We start from the raw sequence: 10263 nt of genomic DNA, 5'->3' as shown, positions 1-10263 counted from the left end.
GTAACGCTTCATGAAACACACAGGTGGAGTCTTAGTCGAAGTGAAATGATCTGTGTTGTATGTAGGACTATAATACTGTCATGATTGGGTGATGAAACTGTGCTGTAACACGTCACACACAAGTGAATACTTAAAATTTCCTTCATTTAGGAGAAAATAATTATGATAAGCACCCTGCGTTATTGTTAAGACATTCGCTATAGGAGCATCGTATATATTACACATGGTTAGAAAAATATCACAGGCATGGTTGCTTTTATTGTATTATAATGCTTTTAGCTAGCATTGCAAATTGAAGTTTTTTTTCAGATGTCCACAGCTTGTTCATGAAAAAAAAGACACGTTCAGTGGAAACATTAGTTCCAGGATGGCACATTATAAACTGAACTATATGAAATGCGTTGATGGTTGATGTTTGTGTCCTTGACATGGAGGAATACTTCTACCCACCGCTGTTACGTCTGCTGAGATTACCAGGTTGCTCAGTGTGAAACTCGTCGGACCCCACTGTAACGATACTTTTTGGAGTGTGTGTACTTGTACTTGGGACAAATATACTTAAAAAATCAAGTTCTTTGAAGTACTTTTAAAGTACAGTATATAAATCGTCAAATAGGCTAAGATAAATAGCATAATTAATTGAATAACAACTGCTTTGACAATGTCATTACAACTGATTGTTATTTTTCTTCTACTGTTTATTTTTTGTAAAGTCAGTCTAATAAACCATTTAGTAATTCATAAAAAGTTGATCTCGATTGCTACTACTATATAGTAGTTACTGTATTATCTGGCAACTCTCGTGTACACTTCAAGACTCAACAGGCTACAACATGTTTATTTCTTCTTGTCTGCATCTTCATCACAACTGAAGCTCAGTCCCTATTTTTTTTTTTTTTTACAACAAAAGAGACAGCTCAAGGGCACAGAAAAAAAGGAAACAATAATATAAAAAAAAAGCCCGCTACTCGCTGCTCCCAAAATAAGAATCAAAAGAGGTGGTCGAAAGAAAGGTCAATTTCGGGAGGAGAGGTGTCCTGATACCCTCCTCTTGAAAGAGTTCAAGTCGTAGGCAGGAGGAAATACAGATGAAGGAAGATTGTTCCAGAGTCTACTAGCATGAGGGATGATGAAACAGTGAAGATGCTGGTTAACTCTTGCATAAGGGGTTTAGACAGTATAGGGATGAGCATGAGTAGAAAGTCGTGTGCAGCGGGGCCGCGGGAGGGTGCGGGCATGCAGTTAGCAAGCTCAGAAGAGCAGTCAGCGTGGAAATATCGATAGAAGATAGAAAGAGAGGCAACATCGCGGCGGAATTTAAGAGGTAAAAGACTATCAGTAGAGTGAGGAGAGTTGATGAGACGAAGAGCCTTAGACTCCACTCTGTCCAGAAGAGCTGTGTGAGTGGAGCCCCCCCACACGTGAGATGCATACTCCATACGAGGGCGGACAAGGCCCCTGTATATGGATAGCAACTGCGCGGGGGAGAAGAACTGGCGGAGACGATACAGAACCCCCAACCTCGAGGAAGCTGATTTAGCGAGAGAGGAGATGTGAAGTTTCCAGTTGAGATTTTGAGTTAAAGATAGACCGAGGATGTTAGTGTTGAGGATGGTGACAGCTTAGTGTTGTTGAAGGGGATAGGTGTTTGGAAGATAGTGTCGAGTTGATAGGTGGAGAAATTGAGTTTTTGAGGCATTGAAGGACACAAGGTTCCTTCTGCCCCAATCGGAAATGATAGCAAGGTCTGAGGTTAAGCGTTCTGCAGCCTCCAGTCTGGAGTCGTGTACTTCCTATTGGGATGGCCTTCTATTGAAAGAAGTTGAATAATGCAGAGTGGAGTCGTCGGCGTATGAGTGTACAGGACAGTTTGTTATGGATAGTAGATCATTGATGAATAACAGGAAGAGAGTGGGTGATAGGACAGAGCCCTGTGGAACACCACTGTTGATAGGTTTAGGGGAAGAACAGTGACCGTCTACCACCGCAGAGATAGAACGGCCGGAAAGGAAACTGGAGATAAAGGAACAGAGAGAGGGATAGAATCCGAAAGAGGGCAGTTTAGAAAGCAAAGACTGGTGCCAGACTCTATCGAAGGCTTTCGATATGTCTAGCGCAACAGAGAAAAAGTTTCACCGAAACGGCTAAGAGAGGATGACCAAGAGTCAGCTAAGAGAGCAAGAAGATCGCCAGTTGAACGCTCCTTGCGGAACCCATACTGGCGATCAGATAGAAGGTTAGAAGTGGAAAGGTGCTTTTGAATCTTCCGATTAAGGATTGATTCAAAAGCTTTAGATAGACAGGAAAGTAAAGCTATAGGGCGGTAGTTTGAGGGATTGGAACGGTCACCCTTCTTAGGCACAGGCTGTACAAAGGCATACTTCCAGCAGGAAGGAAAGATAGATGTTGATAGGCAGAGACGAAAGAGCTTGACCAGGCAAGGTGTCAGCACGGAAGCACAGTTTTTAAGGACAAGAGGAGGCACTCCATCAGGTCCATAAGCCTTCTGAGAATTGAGGACAGAGATTGCATACAAAACATCCTTTGGAAGAATCTTAATAACAGGCATAAAGGAGTCAGAGGGAGGAATATGCCCATAATCGTCCAGGGTGGAGTTCTTACAGAAAGTTTGAAAGAAGAGTTTAGCCTTAGAGACAGATGAGACGGCAGTGCTGCAGTCAGGGTTAAGGAGAGGAGAGAAAGAGGAAGAAGTGAAATTGGAGGAGATATTTTTGGCCAGATGCCAGAAGTCACGGGAAGAATTAGAAGCAAGGTGTTGACATTTTCTATTGATAAAAAAAATTTTGGTAAGTCGGAGAAAAGATTTGGCACGATTCCGGGCTGAAATGTAAAGGTCAACGTTAGCGGGAGTTCGAAGGCTCTGGAACCTTTTGTGAGCTGCCTCTCTATCTTTAATAGCACGAGAACAAGCGTGATTAAACCAAAGCTTTTTAGCATGAGGAGTAAAGAAACAACGTGGAATGTATGCCTCCATTCCAGAGACAATCACCTCTGTAATGCGCTGGGCACACACAGAGGGGTCTCTCTCCTGGAAGCAGTAATCATTCCACGGGAAATCGGAAAAGTACATCCGCAGGTCGTCCCAGCGAGCTGAAGCAAAATGCCAGGAGCATCGCCTCTTCGGTAGGTCCAGAGGATGTACAGGAGCGATAGGACAGGATACAGAAATAAGTAAGTAAGTAGAAGGATTAGAGGTAAGGAAGAGGTCTAGAATGTTGGGCCTGTCTCCAAGACGGTCGGGAATACGTGTAGGGTGCTGAACCAACTGCTCTAGGTCGTTGAAGAGAGCAAAGCTGTAGGCTTGTTCACCAGGCTGGTCAGTGAAAGAGGATGAAAGCCAAAGCTGGTGGTGAACATTGAAATCTCCCAAGATGGAGATTTCAGCGAAGGGAGAGTGAGTCAAGATGTGCTCCACTTTAGAAATAGTCAAAGAATTTTACATAGTTAGTAGAGTTAGGTGAGAGATAAACAGCACAGATGTATTTAGTAATAGAATGACAATGAAGTCTTAGCCAGAAGGTGGAAAATTCAGAAGAGTCAAGGTTGTGGGCACGAGAGCAAATGATGTCGTTGCGCGCGTAGGCGCAACATCCAGCTCTGGATTGAAATTTAGGATAGAGATAGTAGGAGGGAACAGAGTAGAGGTTGCTGTTAGTGGCCTCAAAAACCTGTGTTTCGGTGAGGAAGAGAAGGTGAGGTTTAGTGGAGGAGAGATGGTGTTCCACAGAATGAAAATTAGAACGAAGATTGCGAATGTTGCAGAAATTGATAAGGAGGAGGTTCGAGGAGTTATCAGGACACCTCTCAAGTCGGCAGCCAGAAGGACTCAAGGGGAGTCCTCCTTGGGGGAATTTATGCCCCCCCCCCCCCAGGCGGGGACTCCGAGGCAGTTATTTTTCGCCATTTTGAATTTTGAATTTTGGGAAAAGGTGTGTGTGTTGTGTGAATGTAGTGTGGTGTAGAAAGAGAGAGGAACTGTCTTTAGAGACCATGCTGAACTGCTCTCTGGTGTTGATGAGACAAAAGGGAAACGGTTAGTGAGGACATGGGAAGGGTCTTTGAAGGGCTTCAGCACCCTCCTCGCGTCCCATATATCCTCACCGGGAGTAGCTCACGCCCGTTCGGTAGGTGTCTTCCTACCTACTCCTACTCTGCGTTACTCAATTTCTTTTGAAAGAAGGCCAACCCAGCAGTAACTATACGATTCCAGGCTGGGGACTGTAGAACGCTCAACCTCAAACCTTACTATCATTTCTGATTGGGGCAAGAAGAACCTGGTGTCCTTCAACGCCTCAAAAATTCGATTTCTTCATCTATCAACTCGACACAACCTTCCAAACTCTTATTCCCTATTCTTCGACAACACTCAGATGTCACCTTCTCCTACATTAAACATCCTCGGTTTATCCTCAACTCAAAATCTCAACTTGAAACTCTATATATCATCTCTCACAAAACCAGCTTCCTCGAGGTTGGGCGTTCTGTATCGTCTCCGCCAGTTCATCTCCCACGCACAGATTCTGTCCATATACAGAGGCCTTGTCCGCCCTCGTATGGAGTATGCATCACATGTGTGGGGGGGCTCCACTCACACAGCTCTCTTGGACAAAGTAGTTAAAGACTATTCGTCTCATCAACTCGCCTGCTCATACTGACGGTCTTTTTCCTCTTAAATTCCGCCGCCATGTTGCCTCTCTTTCTATCTTCTGTCGATATTTTCATGCTGACTGCTCTTCTGAACTTGCTAATTGCATGCCTCCCCACCCCCGCTGAACTCGACTTTCTACTATAGCTCATCCTTATACTGTCCAAACCCTTTATGCAAGAGTTAACCAGCATCTTCACTCTTTCATCCCTTACATTGATAAACTCTGGAACAGCCTTCCTTTGTCTGTATTTACTCCTGCCTATGACTTGACCTCTTTCAAGAAGAGTGTATCATGACACCTCTCCACCCGAAACTGACCTCTCTATTGGCCACTCTTTACTTTTGTCTGTTGTGGGAGAGGCAAGTCGCGGGCATCTTTTTTCTACACTCTTTTTGTTGCCCTTGAGTTGTATCCTGGGTTTTAAAAAACAAAGAAAAATAAAGGATTCTCTGATACCACTATGGATACAAATGACACTGACATGGAAGAAAAAGATCTTGAAAAATTTGATGGTGCTGATTCTGCTGAACTCTTTGAAGTATTACCAACCGAGCATTGTTCCCGGTTTTCTCATAGATTGCAGTTGGTGGTGAAAGATGGCCTAAAAGAAACAGGACAGTTAAACTTTACACTCGGGAAAGCATCAACATTAATGTCTTTTGTGCGTAGGTTAACAATAGCCACAGATGGAAGGAGAGAAAAAAAAATGGAATCAGGCTGCCCCACTCACTGGAATTCACAAGTGAAAATGATCAGATCTGTTTTGCGAGTGCCAGAAGAAAAGCATCATAGTTTGGATGGTGTCTTTACCCTTGTAGTTTATGATCAAAATATTCTTCAGGATATGCTGATTTTTTTTATAACTCTTTGATGATGCCACTGACTATGTCCAACGACATAATTCAGTTTCATCTAGTCTAGTTATTCCTTGTTTACGGCGGTTCAAGTTTCACCTAAAACATATGCAGTCAAAGTATAATAGTGCTCTGGTATTTGGACTGAAGAAGTCAGTACATGAACGCGTACAGCTGTATGCAGATCGAAAAATATATCAACTGGTAACTGTATTGGATCCAAGGTTTAAAAGGGATTGGTGCTCTGATGAAGAGGAAAAGGCAAACTTGAAGTCATCTGTCACAACTACAGCTCAATTTACGGCCAAAGAAGCTACAAGCACAACAAGCGTGGACACTGGGGCAGAACTTCCACAAGCTAATGCAGGATCGTCCAGCTCAGAGAATTCAGAACCAAAGAGAAAGAAACTATGTAGCTTTATGGCTCCCTCAGCTCAGCAATCATCAGACATAACACAGGTACAGCAGTCCATTAATACTGAAATTCAAAGATACCTGAGTCAGCCATGGATTTCAGATGAAAGGGATGTTCAAACATACTGGAAGGACACATGGACATATTTACAACTCTAGCAAAGCTGGCACAAAAATATCTAACAGTTTCTGCTTCGTCTGCCTCCCGGACGCATAAACCCGAACTGTATTATTGTTCGGCACCATTGGGTTAAAAGTGGTTGAAAAAGGCCGTAGAGTCGTCATACTCAGTATCCATAATGGCCCAAGACGCAGAAAACGATGCTTTTATGGATAACTAAGAAAACTGTGAGATTCTATGCTCAGCTGCAATAAACATAAGCCCTCACATTATATATGCAATTCTTAGTCTGACTATATAGAATTTCTCTCTCTCAGCTTAAGTTTTATTATTTATTCTATGCATATATATATATATATATATATATATATATATATATATATATATATATATATATATATATATATATATATATATATATATAAAATGCACTTTTCTTAATGATCATTCAGGATTTATTCATACACTACTTTTATTCTTTCTCTCTTTATTGTATATATGATTAGTTATGTAAAATGTATTAACAATAAATAACACTCTACTCTGTCACGTCTACCTGATTCTCCCATACTAGTCCTGTCTACCCCCCACCCCTATCCACCTCACGTTGACCGGAGTTCTAGGGAGGTAATGAGGTCAGCACTAAGAACGGATTACAGGGTCTAGCTTAAAATTACCTTCATTAAGATTAAAATTATCAAACTTTGTATACATGCAGACTCTATTATTCTACGTTTCTTAAAGTTATTACATTTATACAATAGCTGACTGTCGTCCCAGTTAATAGAGTGATTATTTTCTGAAGCATGTTTAAACATAGCATTATTCAGGTTACATGTCCGAAAAGCATATAGATGTTCTTTTACGAGTTTCTAAATTTCTAACAGTTTCTCCAATATAAACAAGGTCACAATCTTTACAGTCAATTTTATATACGCCAGCTGTACCATCTACAAAATTCTTGTTTTTACTAACGTTGATTTAATGGTGGAGATATATTTATATGCTATGTTTACATCAAGGTCCTTATTAACAGTTTTAACGACATCAAGTTCAGGTCAGGTCAGGTCAGGTCAGGATCAGGTCAGTTCAGGTAACACCCCAGACAGCAGATTCGGTCAAGGAGAGGTCATCAGAAGTGACCGCATAGAAATTAATTCAAGCAGTCTCTCTAGAATTTTTATAAATTTATATCAAGAATATAATAATTTTGTTCAAAATAAAAAAGAAATTCAGAATGACTTTATCCCAAAGAAACTGTTTAGGTCAAGCAGTAATGATCCTAAATGGAGACGCAGAGTTAGAGGAGACATGATTGAAGTATAGAAATGGTTCAAGGGGATTAACAAGGGAGGGGCAGTGACGGCATGAGGTCAAGTGCACTCAGGTCAGCCACAGTTTGGTGGTGACTGCTGAGAGGACTCAGTCAGAGGCTAAACTTCATCATGGCAACACCTAGAAGTGTTCGATTTCGAAGACGAAGGTTTTCTACTATCATTCTAACCGAGACAGAAGATTTAGTGCATTTTCGCAAACGTGAAAACCGACGAAGAGTTCCAGCGTTGGAAGGAGCTATACATGGGAAAAACCAACACTTGCTTCAACGTCAAGCATGTATATCCTGCCCGTTGCAGAAAATTGCTTCATAAAATACTAATTTGTCATCATGGTGCTGCTCGCCACTTGGGAAAGAAGAGAACATATACTGGGTAAGTACCTGTTAAAAATTTGTTCTATAAATAGGATACATTTACTATGCCCTGCGGTTCAAAATACATATCAGTTATTTTAACACACTATATGAAGGAAACTTCAAACCTCTCGTACTCAAGGCAGCTCCTTCTACCATCCCCATTTCTTATCTATGCTGTTCTTGATATTCATCTTAACCTTGTTTGTAGGTGCCCTGTAACAATGGACGTTGTCATTCGGTTCATAACTAAGGACACTGTAAAGAAGGACAAACTGATGGCCACACACCCATGCTTCGTAAAACTGAAGGACAGCACAATCACTCTCTACAGTCTGCAGAAGCTCTGAACCAGCAGGGTACTTCCGGAAACGAGGGAGACTTTTATTAAGTATTTTGAGCAAGGTACGGTAACTAATTGTTCACTGACTACTTCATTTCGTTTTAGTTCTGAAAATACTAATTTCTAAGCAGGATTGATGTAGCATTTTATGTTGTGTCTCTTAGTGCACTTGCACTATTGACTGTGTAATATTTTAACACTTCAGACTGCATGTGACATAGATTTAAGGAATATTTTAATAGCTAGGTACATTATTCATGTCTGCGCAGGCACCATGGACAACATTCTGCTATACGTTCAATTTTCAATTTTTCAGGAATGACTGCTAATCAGGCTGGAAGATTCCATGTCCTAAAAATGGGGCTGTGTGATGACTTATTTGGACAGGCCAATCATGCTATAAACCCATCGCCTCGTGCTATCAGTTATATGAGAGACGAATGGCTGAAGAATGAACATGGTGGCCTGAAGAACTTATCAATGGCAGAGGCAATCAGAAAGTATGCCGCAAATAACCCAGATGTGACGATACTGGAGGACATATCAGAAGGAAGTTTTACTGCAGTACTTGTTACAGCTTTTATGAAGAGAGTCCACATTAAATTTAGGGAAGCTGGAGAAGTAATCTTTGTGGATGCCACGGGATGTGTTGACCAACTCAACACTTCAGTTATTCCCTTCCTCTGTGCTGGACCAGCAGGTGCTGCTCCACTGGCAGTGCTGTTTACATCTTCCCAAGATGAAGCAACACTGAAAAAAGGTAAGTCTGACAATTTTCCTTTTACTGAATGTTGTTAACTCCGACTGTGGATTTGTAATCGGTATATTGTGCGTGTGAGAAATACATAGAAATGGTCTTCGTATTGCATACTCTCTCTCTCTCTCTCTCTCTCTCTCTCTCTCTCTCTCTCTCTCTCTCTCTCTCTCTCTCTCTCTCTCTCTCTCTCTCTCTCTCTCTCTCTCTCTCTCTCTCTCTCTCTCTCTCTCTCTCTCTCTCTCTCTCTCTTACACACACACACACACACAAAGGGTCGGTTGGAAACCTAGGGTAACTGTCATTTCTGTGAAGCTTGGCTTGTGCTCTGGACGCATACTTGGATATATCTGAAGTTAATCACCTTTGCTCTTATCTACAGGTTTTGAAATGGTTAAGAGTGCTGTAGCAGAAAAGGCCTTCTATGGGAAGGGCACGCCGGAGACTTTCATGACTGACAACTGCGATGCCATGAGGAAAGCCCTAGCAGCAACCTGGCCTGGAGCTCGACAGTTCCTCTGCATTTTCATTTCTACAACAAGTATGGAGGTGGCTATTGGACTCGAGACACGAAATCAAGAAAGAAGATCGCCAGGAACTTATGACTATAGTGAAAAGCCTCGTATATTCAGCAACGAAGAACGATTTATTCACGTCATGGGGAAAATTCAAGGCTAATCCTCTTTCGTTTAAGTATCATAACTTTATAAGGTACAGTATATTGCCATAATGTTAATCATATCTATAACAATAGTGATTTCGTAATATGGATGATAAGTACAGATAATGCATTTTTTTTTTTTAATATTTTCAAAATCATCATAATAATTGATAACATTTATATACTACTACTACTACTACTACTACTACTACTACTACAGACTTCACGAGCTGTCTAGATGTTTGCTGGCCTTTTGTAAATAGTTAATGTAAGGTCGTGTGAGTTTCCATGCTCTTCTGAACACCCAGTATTTAGGTCTAACAACTATTTTTGTTTTCTTATTTCAGCTATCTAGGCTCACTGATGGAAAGGAGTGACGAGTGGGCGATAACGTTCAGGGCAGGTGCGGTGCTACGTGGACATCACACCAACAACTTCTGTGAGGCAACAATGTGCATCATTAAGGAAGTCGTTCTTAATAGGTAAGCGCCAAGGGATGTTTCTTTCTTATTTGTGATGGCTGGTTTATTAATATAAGTACCATACATCAACATGAAATTCAAACTGCCATTTTACTGACTAGTTGTACAATTGGAGGCCTTCTCGTAAAGCTCGACTGTGTTCTATTACTTTTTTTTTTTTTCTACATATTTTCGCATCATCAACAAACTCATCTGCGTTACTAGTGATGACAATGTCCTTAATTTTCTTGATTTCCGTGATTATTGTAAGTAGGGTATTACTGCCTATTATATT

The 10263-nt window shown here is 41.3% G+C and overlaps 1 long non-coding RNA gene across 1 annotated transcript; it reads left to right on the top strand.

The window, feature by feature from the left end:
• Positions 1-8114: 8114 nt before the first annotated feature.
• LOC126990568 (uncharacterized) lies at positions 8115-9362 on the top strand. Its single transcript, XR_007744537.1, has 3 exons — positions 8115-8154; positions 8409-8852; positions 9229-9362. It is a non-coding gene; the product is annotated as an uncharacterized LOC126990568 (long non-coding RNA).
• Positions 9363-10263: the final 901 nt, after the last annotated feature.

This window comes from Eriocheir sinensis, unplaced genomic scaffold (assembly GCF_024679095.1).
Source record: "Eriocheir sinensis breed Jianghai 21 unplaced genomic scaffold, ASM2467909v1 Scaffold1758, whole genome shotgun sequence".
NCBI classification, from domain to species: domain Eukaryota; kingdom Metazoa; phylum Arthropoda; class Malacostraca; order Decapoda; family Varunidae; genus Eriocheir; species Eriocheir sinensis.
Note: the sequence above shows the minus strand (reverse complement) of the source record. Positions and strands in the feature narration are given on the sequence as shown.